Genomic DNA, 17,448 nt, shown 5'->3' with positions numbered 1-17,448 from the left:
CATTTCCTCCAATTGCCAATATTTATTTTCCTTTTTTTTTTTTTGATTCTAGCCATTCTAGTGGGAAGAAAATGGTATCTCATTGTGGTTTTGATTTACATTTTCATAATGACTACTGATGTTGAGTATCTTTTCATGTGTTTATTGAGCCTTTGTGTATCTTCTTTGGAGAAGTGTCAATTCTGGTACTCAGCCCATTTTTTAAAACTTTTTTGTCTCTCTTGTTTAGTTGTAAGAGTGCTTTATGATCCTGGATATTAGATCTTCAACAGATATATGATTTGCCAACGTTTTCTCCCATTCTAAAAGTTGTCTTTTCACTCTCTGGATGTTTTCTGATGCTCAAACATTTTTTCTTAATTTTATTAAGGTGTGATTTATCCATTTCTTTCTCTCTTTTTTTTTCTTGTGTGTGTGTGTGTGTGTGCATGCTTTAGAGTCATGTCTGACCAGATCATTATTATTTTTGTGTGAATTTCAGCACTCACCATAATGACTTTCATATAACTGGCCTGTTCTATATTTCTACAATTTTTTAATGTTTTATTATTTTTTATTATTTTTAAAGATTTCATTTATTTATTCATGAGAGACAGAGAGAGAGAGAGAGAGAGGAGAGGCAGAGACACAGGCAGAGGGAGAAGCAGGCTCTCTGCAAGGATCCTGATGCAGGATTCGATCCCGGACCTGGGATCACACCCTGAGCCAAAAGCAGATGCTCAACTGCTAAACCACCCAGGCATTCCTACAAAATTTGTTTAAAACTGGGTTTTGTTCTGTCCTAATATGGTATGGGCTCAATCTAATTGAGCATCATTACCACGTTTGAGCATCCTTTAAGTGACTTTCTTTATTCTTTCATATTAAAAGTGATCTGAGTACTGTCAAAGGGATCCAATTTACTAGAAGCTTAAAATATTGGGACTAGAAATATATTTGAGATCTCATATCCCAACTTCTACCAATGCAGGGATTCCCTTTGATTCTGTTCCTCATGGATGACCATCACACTTGAATTCTTCCAGTGACAAGGAGACTCATGCCTCAGAAGGGTCATGTTGTGTAACTGAACAGCATTAATTGTTATAAAACTTTTCAAAAATGATATAAACTCAAGGGTGCCTAGATCACACAGTTGGTTAAGTGTCTGACTCTTGGTTTTCACTCAGGTCATGATCTCAGAGTCTTGAGATCAAGCTGAGCACAGAGCCTGCTTAAGGCACTTTGTCCTTCTGCCTGTCCCCCACCCCAATCTCTCTCTCTCTCTCTTTCTCAAATAAATACATCTTTTTTAAAAAAGATATAAACTCTAACATATTTCAACATCATTCCATTTGACCTACTTTTACTATCCAAAGCTACACAGTATGAAGGTATATTTTTAAGGTAGTGTGTCAGATATGCAAAATTATACAGTGTCTTTCTTATGTATTCAAGCTAAACAGTTACCATACCAATAGCTCTTAGTTATTTCTAATTTTGATTCTAGATATTTCATCCTCCAGATTACCATTCTCTAATAAAATTTCATTTTGTCTCAATGTTCTTCAAGTGTAGGAGTCAGAATAAAACAAAATGCTCAACTATGATCAAAGGCAAGAGATGTAATTATTTGTACATCATGATTTTATTAATGAAACTCTTGTTGCTAACTTCCTTATTAGTGAGCCTCATTTAGATGAAGCCTGTTTCATGTACTGTCATTTATTTTTGCCCTAGTGACAATACCAACTCCCAAGGAGAGCTCTATGTCTCTGCATGTGAATTAAGGTGTTTTTCCCCCATTCTGAAGTATATTATCAGGGCCTCCAGGACCACACAAGGAAGGTTTACAATACCTTACAAGGAAAATGTACTATTTTAACATCAGACTACCTAAAACATATTGTATCTTAGCTGTAAAATGGATATTGTGTGTCAGTTTCTGATTTATTCTTTTAGAATATATTGGCTTATGCCTACTCCGCATCTAACCAAGAGGATGAATTATCTCTCCTCATAGTCTTATATTTTCCTCTATCTAGACTTTCTTTGTAGTAGTATAGAGTGTGTGTGTGTGTGTGTGTGTGTGTGTGTGTGCATGCGCGCATGTGTGAGAGAATGTGTTAATGTGTGGAGAAGAATATCATTTCTACATGTAGTCACAAACAGCAATAAAATGAGACTACGTGGAGTTTCATCCAGATAGGCATCAAATTTTATTCTCTTGGTTCCTAACTGTATTTCTGGTTTTTTTTAAAAGATTTTTTTAAAGATTTTATTTTACCTAACTATATTTCTTTTAAAATCTGAGTGATGATATTTTTCCCATTTTTTAAAATGCAAAAAATATGCAAACATAAAATTTATCATCTTAACAATTTTTAAGCATGCAATTCAGTGTATCATATATGTGCATAGTGTGTAACCCTCACCACCACCCATCCCTAGAACTCTCTCCATCTTGTAAAGCTGCAATTCTGTTCCCATTAAACATTAAACTCCCTCCATTGTTTCTCCCCAGTCCCTGAGAAACAACATTCTACATTCTCTCGCTGATATGACGCTCTAATGACCTCATGTGTGATAGAAAGAGAGAGAGAGAAAGAGAGGGAGGGAGACTGGTTTATTTCACTTAGCATAATGTTCTTAAAGCTCATCCATGTTGTAGCATATGTCAGAGTTTCCTTCCTTTTTAAGGCTAAATAATACTCCCTTGTTTGTATATGCTACATTTTACTTATCTATTCATCTGCCAATAGAAACTTGGATTGTTTCCATGTTGTAACTATTACAAATAGTGCTGCTACAAACATGAGTGTACAAATCCTATTTTCAATGTTTTAGAGTATATAGACGGAAGTGGAATTGGAGGATCATATCATAATTATATTTTTAATTTTTTGAAGAACTGTCATACTATGTTTTCCATAGCAACTGCACCACTTTGCATTCCCCTCAACAGTATGCAAGGGTTCTAATTTCTCTCCACATTTTCACCACCACTTGTTTGTTTCTGTATTATTATTTTTTAATAATAGTCATCCTAATAGATGTGAGATAGTATCTCATTGTAGTTTTTTTTAATATATATATATATTTTAATTTTTAAAAAAATTTTATTTATTTATGATAGAGAGAGAGAGAGGCAGAGACCTAGGCAGAGGGAGAAGCAGGCTCCATGCACCGGGAGCCCGATGTGGGAATCGATCCCGGGTCTCCAGGATTGTGCCCTGGGCCAAAGGCAGGTGCCAAACCGCTGCGCCAACCAGGGATCCCCTCTTTGTAGTTTTGATTTGCATTTCCCTAATGATGAAGCGATTGTTTTTTAAGCTTATTTTGGATGAGGCTTGACAGGTGTGATGTCTGTCAAAGTCATAACTATAACTGGTAGTATTGTTAGAATGTGAACTCGTAGGAGGAAAAGTTGGCAGTCACTGCAATGATCCATTGGTCAGCTTTGGTGGATTAATATTCCAAGAATTCTCAGTTGCAGGAACAATTGCCTCTGGTTTCTGTCCTTATCTACAAAAGACTTGAAGGGACTTACTCCAATCTCTGGTGAGAATATTCAGAATGAATCAGCATTTGAGTAATGTATATCATTATCAGTATAAAATAATAAAGAATAGACAGAAAATCAGCTTAGGGCAGTGTAAAGCTAATTTTCTGTATGAGTGTGATAAGAAGCAGAGGAAATTCTTCCTGTGTGATATATCAAGGTGATAATGTGCCCCATTAGGACAATTTGTTTTATATTTCTTAAAATAGATATGACTGAGAAAATGACAGATGGAGGTCAGGAAAAAATTCATGAAGTCCTTCACCTTATATTCATAAATCAATGACTTGGTCCCAGAGAGGTGGCTAAAAATATATTTCTCTTTCAGATGAAGGAGATTAGGTTGTGAAAAGAAGAATGTGATAGCTGAAATGACTGAGAACATCACCTCCGTCATTCACACTCTACTATAGCATTATGAGGAACACAAGGAACATGATTTTCTTTTCTTTCACTTTCCAGTAACACACTGATCTTTCCCTCTGTCTCCCTGTCTCCTCTCCGCTTCCCTTCTCTTCCCCTATCCTCCTCCCCCAAACCCTCTTTCTTTCTCTCACATACAGGTACAGCTTTCCATTTTATAGATGAAAACCATATGGGTTTATAGTCAGAAAAATAATTGGGTTCAGCCAAATGTTTGGTCTCTGGCAGGGAATAGTTAAGGAAGAAATAATTTAAATGAAATTGCACCAAGTATTTTCATGGGGGAAGAATTTGAAAAAAAAAAAATACCCAGAAGAGATTATGTTGAAACAATAGTAATGCCTGAAAAAATAGGCTTTAGATGTTTTTCACTCTTAGAAGGCAATACCAGCATCAACTCCCAGAAGAGATCAGTATGTGAAATGACAATCTTGGGTTGAGAATAAAATCTGTAAAGTTCAATGTGAAATACTGATTTTTTAAAATAATTCCTTTTGAAATATCTGTAATCTTTTAAACTTATAATCAGGTACAACCTAAACTATAATGAAGGTACTTAACATGTCAGGAAACAAGGAGAAAGAGTCAAATGGCAAGGTAGTGTTATGAATTTCTAGTGAGATTTGCACTCTTGCTTCTGTTTTTTATTGCATTCCATAAGCGTCACAGAAAAAAAAAATCCTTTAAAGAAATACATTCTACAGCTTATCACTCATGTTGGAGAAAACTCGTTTAATGCTTTTGTTGGCCATGATACTGAAAATAAGTCTTGATTGAAGCAAGCACAGTCATATATTGAAGTACACAAATAGACGCATTTGCTTGGTTTATTCTCCAGCCTTGCTGCACGAATGCAAATGAGCTTTTCCAAGCCCAGTTTCAAGCTGTCAAGTGACAAGGGAGGGGGGACAGGAAAAAAAAAATCAATTGAGTTAACCTAGCACAGAAGTCTACAGATTAATTATGTTTTAAAAAGCTGAAAACAATGTGTTTTTTTGTTGGCAACTTGAAAGATTGGTGCCTGAAATACTCCTTAATATTATGTAAACAAATGGAGCTTAATCAATTGCAAGGACAGCAGTCACCATACCCATAAAAGGTATAGAGTAAGGTTGTTATTTTCTTTTCAAATAAATGAATAGGGCACAGAAGACAGGAGTTCTTTTTCAGCTGCAGACTGAATTTATATATTGCTTACAGGATGGTGACAGATTGGCATTGTGACTTCAAATGCCAAGTAGGTATCAGTGTGCTTATTCTTTCTGTGGGGACTCCAGAATCCTAGGGACTCAAGGGCAGTTAAACAGATACTCATTTTATCCCTAGCATTTTGTAGTAGAGACATGACCTCCAATGCTTATAAGGCTGTGGAACATCCTCATTACTGTTTTTGGTTCACTTGGATGGATTAAAACCACTTTACTACAGGATTGTTATTCAGCTATCAATTCAGTTAATCAAAAAATATCATTACTTTGGTTCTTGACCCAACTCTGACTTCAATGTTGGGAAATTTACTTACTGGTTAGCTATTTCATGTTGATTGAGAATCCAAGGATGGTTAGCTCTGTATACTTGAATAAGCAGAGAGGTAAAGTTGAGCTCTGACCAATTTAATGGAGGAGCCCTAAGCTAACCGTATGGAACTTTGGGAAGTGCAGACTACAGGCCAAGTAGCAAAGGCTGTGCTTTGGAAGATAGAGGGACTCTGAAAATAATAGATGCCTTTGAGGTCTACCTAGGACATGCAAGCATTAAAGGCTTTTTAGTAATTAAAAAATACTTGATAATGAAATCCAGAGGAAAGTAAAATGATTCAGTATGGTTTGGAATGGCCCATGTTCACCAATTGGCAGCAAGAAGTTAAGGTGACTAGAAGGAGATGGGAATAAAAGAGGACAAGTTAATTTGCTTGAAACTGAAGGAAGATAACATCAGTTTTTACAATTTTAGATGAGATCAGAGATGTTGCAGAGATAAGATGCAGGTTTTGTGGAGAAGCACTAAAGATTACTTTCTGAGATTATTTTTACCTTTATGAAATGAAAAATTAGAAGAGAGAATTTGGCAATGCATTGGAAATAGAGGATACTTCGAAGACATTTTCCTGCTTTCAGTTGGAATTCATATGGGTATGTTTAGATTACAGCTGAATATAGAACATTGGCTACAATCTGCAACAGGAAATAGCAAAGAGCATATTATTAATTAGGACTCTTGTTTTTGCCCAGTGTTTTCCACTTATTTCATTAACAATGTATCTATTACCTTAAACCCCCTACTGATCAGGAATAAGCAAAATTATATATTTTGTTGCATTAACTCATAATTACCTAGCACGTTCATGGTGTATAATCTCAGGTTTCACTTTATTAGTAAATATGCTTTATAATTGTGCAGCCCACACAGCTTCAATTGAAGGGTTTGAATGTGTTTTCCTTCCTGCTTTTATTATATTGACTTTGGTTAATAGCCATATGCATTTGTTGAATAGGGTCTTAATGCAGATACTTTTTAATTCTTTTTTATCAGATCCATCCTCATATCCCTATCCTGTAAGGAATAAACATATCATAAAGAAAAGTCACTGAAAAGTATGTGCCCATTAAATTCTGTTGACGAGTACACAAAATGCCTGAGTAACTAAACAATATACAGATATGAAAAATCCCTGTAGTCTTATAATACACACACACAAACATATATACAGAGAGACAGGCATACATTTAGATGTGAAGGTTGACATCCTAAAAATAAATTTTCATTCTCACAGTAAGCCAAGTTACAGTACTTTGTTAAGCAAAAGCATTAAATTATTCTCATTTTATGCATTGCCATCTGGCATACTTGTACTTTTTTTGTGAATCACAGAAAAAGCAATTCAAAACCAGACATTAAATAGACTCATAAGTAATTATCGACATATTAAGTAGTTTCTGAAGACAGGTTTGAACACATACATTCCAACAGGATTTTCTTAGGTTGATAGCCATAAGCGTGTTCATTGAGAAAAAATATTTTATAATATTATTGTAAAATAACTTGGCAAACTGTTTCTATGTACATCTGCTTGAATATTCTTAAAACATGCTACATTACAAAAGTAGTTCTGTGATTCATACTCATCCCCTTTTCTGTGACATTTTTCAACATTTTATTAATGGGGAAGGAATCCTCATAGTGAAAAAAAAAAAAAAAGCCTTCATCCTGAAAACACCCAGATTGTTCTGTTATATACATCTCAGGATTCTGCACATTTGGAGGGAGAGTGGGTGGAGTTAATCTACTTTATTTGTGGAACAGGGCTCATGTCAAAGGGACCACTCAAATGCTCTCCCAATTGCTTGTGAAAATAACATAATGATGTCATGGGAAAACTTATTCCATTTTTTGTATAGTCTTGATCTTAAGAAACATGCCTTTATATTGAACCAAAACAGATGCCCCTGCTAGCACTACTACTCTGCAGGAGACTGTCATGCCACATGGAAGCCATTTGTAATTCTGGTCACACTAGTTTACGTTGTTGAGCCTCTTGAAATGTGGTCTTTGGAAACAAGCACAGTATTCCAATTATGGGGTCCAAGAAAGAGAGGTTCTCACTTTCAGTTTTCCTAATAGAAATATTAAAATTATTCACAGACTGCATTTCTCTTGTCTGGAGACACTGCAAACTGTTGCCTAAAATTGATCTTGACTCATTAAGATCATGAATATTTATTAAATGTTTTTTTGTCTTCTCATATATGTGTATCTAAACACAGACATTTGTATTCAACTCTATTAGATCCCATTCTATTAATTGTTTCTGATTTTAACCATTAGGGAATCTTCTTTTAACAACCTCTTTATGTTTTTGACCATAAAAATAAAACATCTTTTAGGACAGAAACAGTGAAAAAGATTGGACAAAATGGACAAATATTAGAAGCAGGGCAAAAAATATATATAAAATGCCTAAAGCATCACCATTATGTGTAATAATTTTTTTTTAAATTTTTTTTTTTAGTTTATTTATGATAGTCACAGAAGAGAGAGGCAGAGACACAGGCAGAGGGAGAAGCAGGCTCCATGCACCGGGAGCCCGACGTGGGATTCGATCCCTGGTCTCCAGGATCGCGCCCTGGGCCAAAGGCAGGCGCCAAACCACTGCGCCACCCAGGGATCCCCTATGTGTAATAATTTTATATACTGCCTTTTTTCCACTTAAAATTACTTTATGGGGTGGCTCAGCAGGTTAGCAACTGCCTTCAGCCCAGGGCATGATCCTGGCATCCTGGGATCAGCTCCTGCATCAGGCTTCCTGCATGGAGCCTGCTTCTCCCTCTGCCTGTGTCTCTGCCTCTCTCTCTCTCTCTCTCTCTCTCTCTCTCTCTCGTGTGTCTCATGAATAAATGGATGAAATCTTAAAAAAATTACTTTATTGATATTTTATTGCACTATTCAATATTCTTTTGAAATCTGATTTCTAGGAAGAACTGAGTAATATTTGACAAAATGGGTATATTTAGTTAAATAGTAGATGGTTATTAAGTGTGTGTCATTTTTTTTCTATTGAAAATAATACTACTAAACACATACTTAAAATTTTGTATGCATTTCTCAATAACTTTAGAATAAATTACTGGATATAGACTCCTTAGATTAAAACTGTGGGTATTTAGAGGCAATCTTACTGCATATTGCCAAACTAAAATTCATTCTCAAGGTGAATTTTATTTTCTAATATATAAATCCAAATAATATATATGTGTATAATAGTATTTCTAACATATATGTACATATAACCTATAAGTTTATATGTGCATATATACACATGTGTAGATAAGTTTTTGTGTATATACATATATGTGCACTTGTATATGTGTGTGTATAAAGATAGATATAAGAGTAAGTAGAAAGGAGAGAAGCTGGAAAGATTCTATCAGGTATTATTATGACCAATCTTATAGCTGACTCTTAACTATGGGGTTGAATTTGTTGTGTCAGGGTTTATTTTTATTTTTTATTTTTTATTTTTTTTGTTGTGTCAGGGTTTAAGTGTTACATTGTGCTATCAGACTAGTCCAGAAATTTATACCCTATGTGTGGGGTACAAAAGTACTATGATAGACCTGACTTGTATTTTATCTTTCCAGTTTCTTTGACAAACATTTTGGTAACAATGGAACAATGAAAGTCTAAAATTTTAGTAGGGTATTACCATTGCATGAAAAGATTCATATGTGAAATTCATCCAGAAGTAACAATAAAACTTCAACCTTTAATGGGCTCTGATAAAAATTGTTGCTGTTATTTTCTGAGAAAACAAATTCTTTGGTTGTTGCAAAGGTTTACTTATAAGCATTGATGGACTGTGCTGGGTTTGGCACTCTAGTTCATTCAGAGTAATAAAAGAATGTTCCTTTTATTCTGAAGATCTTCCTCTCTAAATGGGGATACTGAAAAGTAAACAATGATCTATGCAGTGATATAGATATGCACAGAGGTCTGTGTGAGATTCCCTCTGACACTCACTGCTGGCTTTAATCTTCCGCTTTAGCATTCTCTTTCTTCCCTCCTCCCTATTTCTGTTCTGTAGTGACTAAAATAGTGTAATGGGACATAAAAGGATAATGGGTGGGCAAACAATGGACAAAGATATCTAATTAAACAGAAGTACACCCTACCCAAGACCCTGTCTTCAAAGAAAATTAAATTTCCTTTAGGCAAGAGCAGTCCAAGAACTTGCCAGCACTTTGCTAATGGCATATCCTGGCACTTGCTTACAACCCTATATACCTGTTCTCTGCTTGCCATTAAGCAGAGAAAGAGGGATATTCTGTGGGGCGGCAGGGGTACCAGACCAGTTCTGATCCCTAAATAAACTGATGTATCTCTGCATTGGCACCACTCATTGCTGATTTACCTGTGAGAATGCCTTTGTTGCACAGTCACTGATGTTTGCACATCTAAAATGTGTAAGAGCCAAGAATGTCCACAAGAGATCAGTATCCAGCTCTGCAAGTTAGAGGAGCCACAGGCTTCAGTCTCCACCAAAAAAACTCCTAATATTATTATTTACAAGTCCCACCTTATTGTTTCTATAAAATTGGGAACTATCACTCCTTCTCTGTAGCCTACAGATTGGTAACTCAGATTGAGAATTCGAACTATTGTCTGGACATCTGGGAGGGACTAAATGCAGAAAAAGGCTGCAGATGACAATAGTGTTGACCTTCACACCAATAACAAAGGAGATTAGGAAGTAACACAGTTGGGAGTAAAGGATCTGCTATCAGGAGTGGGTGTGAGAAAACCTAGCTACATGGTGAAGAACCAAAGGACCATGGCAATCAAAGTATTTCCTTAGCCACATCACCAATGACTAGTTCACTATGAAGTCTGCACCACACCTTTAGGTTGTGAAGAGAAAAGAACTCTAAAGCTAAAGGTGTACATGAGAGGGTAAAGGTGATGGTGGTGAACAGGGTTCTAACAGAGCTTCCTTGCAACTTCTGGGAAGCATCATTCAAATCCTTGTAATAGATGAAGTGACTAAGAACTGAATCCTCTAACAGTCAAAGAGAACCATTTAAGGAAATAATAGTACATGAAGGAAAGTAAAACAAAAAGTATCCTGAGAGGCAGAAAGAAAGCCACAACACATGATGTCCTAGAATTCAGGGAAAGAGCATCTTTAAAAACATTGAGTGATTAAAAATATCAAATATGAAGAAGACTTAGAAAAGAGAAGTGATCTTAGCAACAAACAGTTGATAGATGATCACAGAGAAGGCAAAGCCAGATTGTTGTGAGTTGATGAACAAATAGGAGATGTGAAAATTAGAGACAGTAAGAATAGACAGTTATTCCAGGATTGCTACATGGAATTTGATGAGGATGAGAGAGACCTGAAGATGTTTAAATGATTATGGGATGCGGTCAATATACGATAGCAAATATTCCCTCTCTCTGTGGTATCATACATGTCAGTCTTAATTCAAGCCCTTCCGTTCTCAAGCAGCATGATTTTGGACTTTTCTCTAAGTTGTCTTCTCTTCACCTGTGAATGTGGGTCCACATCCTCTCAACCAATGTCAGCTAATTGTTTTCTTTGAAGTCACTGCAGAAAGAGGGAAAAATCAATGTAGCCAGGTCTCTTAGGAGGTAGCAGGCTATAGATTTGAGAACTCTGGCAAATGAATTAATCCTTCAAAGGGGGAAGGTCTCTCTTAAGCTGTGGTATGTGTAAAAGATAAAAATAAGTGTACAGGCACATTTACCGTTATGGGTTTGACATTAACAGATTTCTAATTTATATGGCACTTGTTTGTTCTGAAATAAGAGAATTATCAGCCCCAAGTAGGAAGATGAAGATTTAAAATAGCTAGCAGAGTGATGGTGAGACAAAGTTTACTGAGACAACAGGGTTGTCAGACTCTGTTGGTGCCCATTTGATGCTAGAGAAAATCACACTTAAAGGAACAGCACTCTGTGAGGTCCACTTTTCTCTGAACAGTGTCCCTACTCGCATTTGGTTAGGGAAGTATCATTGAAATCTACACGGAGAAGGTAGTGGGTCGGAGTGAAATAGGGTATAAATAGATCATGGAAAGTAGAAAGGATATAAGTGTGGAGATCATGGTCAGATAAAAAGCAAGTTGGAATAAACTAATTGGAGAGCTAGGAGGGTGGAAAAACAGATGTGAAAACAAAACCCAAACCAAACTAGGGTGTTTATAAGCAGAACTTTTCTAGGAATTACAGATCAGGTATGTATCTGTGTGAGTATATATTTCAGAAGGTTTGAGTCAAAGGTGAGGTCACTCATTTTATCCTTGTTGTCCTTACATAACCATTAATGATTCCTCTTTCATTTTTTTTCCATAATCAAACATTTAATAAATTATTTGTAAATTAATAAATACACTAAACCTGAAAAATGTGAAAAATGAAGACTATGTTAGTGATCCATAGGTGTGCAGAAGACTCCAACTGCACATAGATATGAATGTTTTATAAATAGCATAATCAGTAGAGACATACACCCTAGATACACATTGTGGATAATCTCATTTATGCCACTGACTATCCTCAAAAAAGATGAGTTCTACTTAGTTCTAGTTGATGTGTTATAAATCCTAAACTAACGAAGTTTTGCTGTATTTGAGGACCACTCTTTGGCTGATGTACTAATCCTTTTGTTTCTTGCTTACATATGCATCCATGAGTAAGCATGTGTGTGTGTGTGCGTGTGTGTGTGTTTTCTGAAGTTTATAACAACAATACACTGTTAGTGACTGGCACGCAAAGTTGTGCATAATGACTCCTCAGCTGTATTCTAAACTTGCAATTCAGTTGTTTTTATTGCCCTCACCCAAGTCTGCACAACTATCACACACAAAAGAAAGGCATCAAGACCCTAAATCCAACTAGTTATTCACAGTATTTTGCTTGAAATAAGATTCATATTTAAATATGAATCAAGAAATCAATATAAATGGTTTGAGAGATATTTTAGAATCCTATGTTTTGACCCTGTCTTTCTTGAAGAAATGTGACACAGAATTTCTGGATAATTTAGAAAAAAAGTTATAACCTTCCTAGCTAGTTTAAAAATGAACATTTTTTTTCTATCAGATTTCTAAATTTATCTTTCTGAATTCATTGGTTTCTAGAACTTTCCATAAACAGTGTTCTGAAATCTAGGAAACTACTGGACACTATGTAAGCCAGACCAAGAATATACTTCAAAGTGTCTTAGATTTGTGTATCAATTTAGGAGAAACAATTGGTTTTGCCAAATCCTGAAATCAGGTGCTGGGAAGAGTATGATATCCCAATCTATATCCCCCTGGGACCACTATGGAGCCTTAAAAAAGTTCTGTCTAATGGATAAATGATGCCTACTACCAAAGACTTCTTAAGTGACAACATCTTAACCACTAATCCCTTATAAACCAAAGCGGCTGGAGAAGAAGTACACTTTAATTACACAGCACCAAATATAACTACCAATTTATTTTTTATCTGGAAAAAGTATTTTAAGAGGCTCTGAAAGAGGAGAGAAACTAAGAATTGCAAGATTAAAGGGTATTTAAATTTTTAATATTAAATCTTTCACACAAACTTTTTTCTTCTTACATGAAAAGTACTAAATAAGTTACATTTAAATGCCCTACTTATGTAAAAATAAAATTAAGTACTTCTCATTTTAGAGAAAGTGGATAAGATTTAAAATATAAGGAACAGGAATAAAGGATGAGCAGTGTATCCAATCCAAATTACATCAAAACCCAAATGTAAAATATAAACAGAACTTGCATTTTTCCTAAAAGGAAGTAAATATTCAGCACCAACCCCAGTAGATAAATTACACTGATGAGAAGAAATAGAGATGAACTAAGATTCTTGTTTGACATATATAAAAACAGGATACCTTTCATGTTCGTCTTAATGTTTAGGGATATACTGTTAGAAATGTATATTTCTACTTTAATGGACAGGTCAACTAAGAGAGATATCACAGTCATTTGAATTAGTTGTCTTCATACTGGGTAGGGCTTGCTTCTCTCTCCTTTTAAGCTTTATCAAGGTATAATAGATATAAACTACAAAAATTACATCATTGTATTATTGAATACATTTTGATAAGTTTGGGCATAAGCATACACCTATGATATCACCACAATCAAGATCCTAAACATATCTATCACCTCAATTTCCTTGTGTTCTTTTGTGTGTGTTTGAGTGTGTAAGAACACTTGATGCGACATCAATCTCCAATGTATTTTAAGTACCTAATTCTGTGTTAACTGTATGCACTATGTTGCACAACAGATCTCCAGGACTTACTCATCTTGCATATTTTTAAAGCTTCTTTGCACATGTAAAACATGCCATAAGATGTCCTATATTGCAATGGACAATGTGATTATTTTTAGGTCAACCTTGGCAAATCACATGAGAATCAGTGGCATTAAGGACAAAACTAGGTTCCATATTTTCTCCTTTGTCTCATGTTTTTTTAACACTCAAACTCCTTGACATCTTCTTGGCTGCTATGTGATGCAATTAGAAGTTGATGTCTGAGAATAGTGCTTAGAACTGGGAGGTTTGTGTGATCATCATTTTCTTCACCATATGACTTTTTAGAATCATCTACTGTAGTTCTTTGTGGGTTTGTTTGTTTGCTTTGTTTGTTTGTTTGTTTCTACAATCAGAACATCAAAGCCCTCTTCTACTTGTGTTGACTTTTCTAGATTGGCTTTTACAGATATTTTCTCTTTCTCTTTATGAAGCCAGTTCTCACCAATTGCCCACCATCTGTTGCAGTGGGGTGGAAGGGGAGGATTCATTTCATTTCATAAATTATACTTCCAGTAGTCTGCTGAGAAAGTTTCAGAATCTTCTTCAAGTGAATCTATATCACTCTCCCCTGCATGATTTGCCTCGATATACTTCATCATCTTCCTCTGAGAGTTATTCTTCTTCACTAAGACTATAATCTTCTGAATCAAACTCAACTTCAAATTCTACAGCAAAGTAATCTAAACCTGAATCTTGATCCCACCATCCGAATGTTCACTTACACCAGCATCAAGGTCTGGATTTGCTGGAGTCTCTGGATTCCCTGCTACTGCTTCTTCACAATATATCTCCCTTATTATACATAAAGTGAAGCTTTCATCAAAGAAAAGGAAATACTATCAGATTTCTGGTGCTTTCTTTTTCATTCACCAGGTAATTCATCTGAATTTTCATCTAGTCAGAAGTCATCTCTTCTTCTTTTGAATTCACCAGAATACTCTTTTATCCCAGGCTTGTATGTGTGTGAGGACAGTAGGTCCAGAGGAGGAGCCCCTGGCAGTGAAAGCAGCAAGACCTTGATCAGAAGAGTGAGGGCTGCCCACCAGCTGGGCTTCTTGCTCTATCTTTCTCCCCATCACTGAGGCTTCTGAGGTCCCCTAGTGCACCTCCAGGGCATTTATTTATGCCTGTGCTCCCAGGCCATGTAGTCCCACCAGGTTCCCCTTTCATTTTCAAAATTTCCTAGGTTTGGACACAAATTCGTTTTTCATCTTATATAAAAATCACTGGAAAGTAGAAGCCGAGGAAACACAAGGGCAGGATGGGTGCTTGAAGGATCATCCAAATGGGTGCAGAATTCATGGCCCAGCAATGAGTGGAAAATAGAGGGCTCAAGTAAGGATATTTATAAACGACTACATGTTATTAAAACATATTTTTATTTTTTCATATTAAAAAAAATACTTAGGTGAATGCTAAAAACTCAAATGTGAGTCCCCACACATAGACAGCAACTCAGTAGAACATCTGGGAACCTATATGCAGCAAGCATCTAATATTCACAGTGGTGAATGATTCCATGTGATGCTCCTCTGATTTAATTACCTTCAGAAGTCCAAGTTTGATTCCTTCCAAAATGTAGCATCTTTTGCAAGCCTAACAAGTTAAAAGTTTGAGCTGGAGAATAGAGCCATTACAAAATAAAAGTAATCAAACAACTCTTACAGATCTCCTAAAGCAATGATTCACACAGGATTTCACACAAAACTCCCATTAATGCTAATGAAATTGGGTAAGTTACAGGCTGAAACTCTCCCATACATTGATAGGTGAATAGTTCCCTGAGGTACTAACTTAGATGAGGGAACTTAATTTTCTCTCCACTAATCCTCTCTGGATGAAAAATAAGAAATAATGCTTCACAAGTTAGGTTTATTTTTAAGGTAGATGGCACAAATTCAGAATCATTGGTGTGAATTTATCAAAAGCCACATTAGGACATCAACTAGCTGATTTTCAACCAATCAAACCATCTTCCATTCAGATGGATACCATTTGGTCTAAGTCTCAAGGAGTCAGTCTTGTTTGTGGCTCTGAAAATAACTCATTAAACCCATTCCATCTTGCTTCTTCAAGATTCTAGAAAAAGGAACTGTGCAATTATGTGAGGGAACTAGTTGAAAAGAAATAGAAATTCCTGATTGCCTTAGTATGAACTGACGAGTTCAGTTGCTGATTTAATTAGCTGCCTAGGGAAAGAAAGATCATGAAATGTTGAGTTAGAAACAATATAAGATCATTCAAAGACATACAAGTGATAGTACAGGTATAATTAAGCTTCTGGGGCAGAAGTGGTTGTGTGTGTGTGTGTGTGTGTGTGTGTGTGTGTGTGTGGTTCAGAGGTAGACACTTTTCACTAGCATGTGAGTGTTTTTGCTTAATAATAATCATTAGGATAATATCAATTTGGTTGTGTACAACTCTTGACCTATTCATCTCATTCATTACGACTTCCCAGGACATAGGCAGGGCTGTGGTTACTGTATTATTTTATAACAGACTGAGTAAGGCTCAATTTAGTAAATTACCTCATAGAAGAAAAGTGGTAGGTCCTCAAAAACACATACTGAGTCAAACAAATATAAATAAAATAAGTATGCTGATTTTGATGAGAGTTATGTCATAGAAAGTAAAGATTCTTAAAATCTCATTTAGTTTCCCCTTCTCTCTTCTACAACTGATGCAACTGAGCCTTAAAATTGGAATTTTCTAGACATCATTACCTAGGATCTTAATGTCCGAAGAAATTTTGGGGTACATGTGTGGCTCAGTCAGCTGAGTGCCTGACTCTTGATTTCAGCTCAGTTCATGATCTCAGGGTTATGAGATCAAGCCCCACATGGGGCTCTGCACTCAGCTGAGGAGTCTGCTTGAGATTCTCTCTCTCCCTCACATGTGTGCTCACTCTCTCTCAAATAAATAAATCTTTAAAAAAGAAAGAAATCTAGTTTGTTGCCTTTTGATTAGTCATATCTAGAAAGTTTGTTGAAAAGAGATAAATCCCCACATACCAAAATATGTCTTTGATTTAATTATTTATGAGTGCATAAATAGTTGTTACCATGTACTGCCTAGAGAAAAGTATCCGGTGCTTCTTATTTTGACTAAGACCCAAACTACATTGAATTTAAGCATCAGCAGACATATTTTGGTGAACCATATGGCTTTAAATAAATAAAAGAAAATTTGCTGATTTATTAGACCTTAAGAATCAGTGACACTATACATGGTATTTTAAAAATGACTAGTCTAAAATCCATAGTTATGGCTGGATAATTTTTAGTAATTGATAAAACAAGTAAGGTGAAAATCAGTGAGCAAATATAAGACCTGAACAACACTATCAATTAATTTACCTTCATAGAGCAAAGGGAGAAACCCAACTGAATTCCTTTTTTTTAATTGCACACACACTATTTACTAATATAGACCACAAGAATCACAAAAAAATTCTAGAATGAACATTACACAATGTTCAGACCACAATGGAAGAAAACTAGAAATCAATAGAAAGTAATTGAAAAATACTCAAATACTTGGAAATTTAAAAATACACTTCTGAATAAACTATATGTCAAAAAGAAAACAAAAATGGAATTAGGAAATATTCTGAATTAAATTAAAATGAATAC

General features: G+C 35.5%; 1 pseudogene; it reads right to left on the bottom strand.

Annotated features, from left to right (window-relative positions):
• Positions 1-13,816: 13,816 nt before the first annotated feature.
• Positions 13,817-14,892, bottom strand: LOC129510849 (E3 ubiquitin-protein ligase Mdm2-like; annotated as a pseudogene).
• Positions 14,893-17,448: the final 2,556 nt, after the last annotated feature.

Source organism: Nyctereutes procyonoides, unplaced genomic scaffold (assembly GCF_905146905.1).
Source record: "Nyctereutes procyonoides isolate TBG_1078 unplaced genomic scaffold, NYPRO_anot_genome, whole genome shotgun sequence".
Lineage (NCBI taxonomy): Eukaryota > Metazoa > Chordata > Mammalia > Carnivora > Canidae > Nyctereutes > Nyctereutes procyonoides.
Note: the sequence above shows the minus strand (reverse complement) of the source record. Positions and strands in the feature narration are given on the sequence as shown.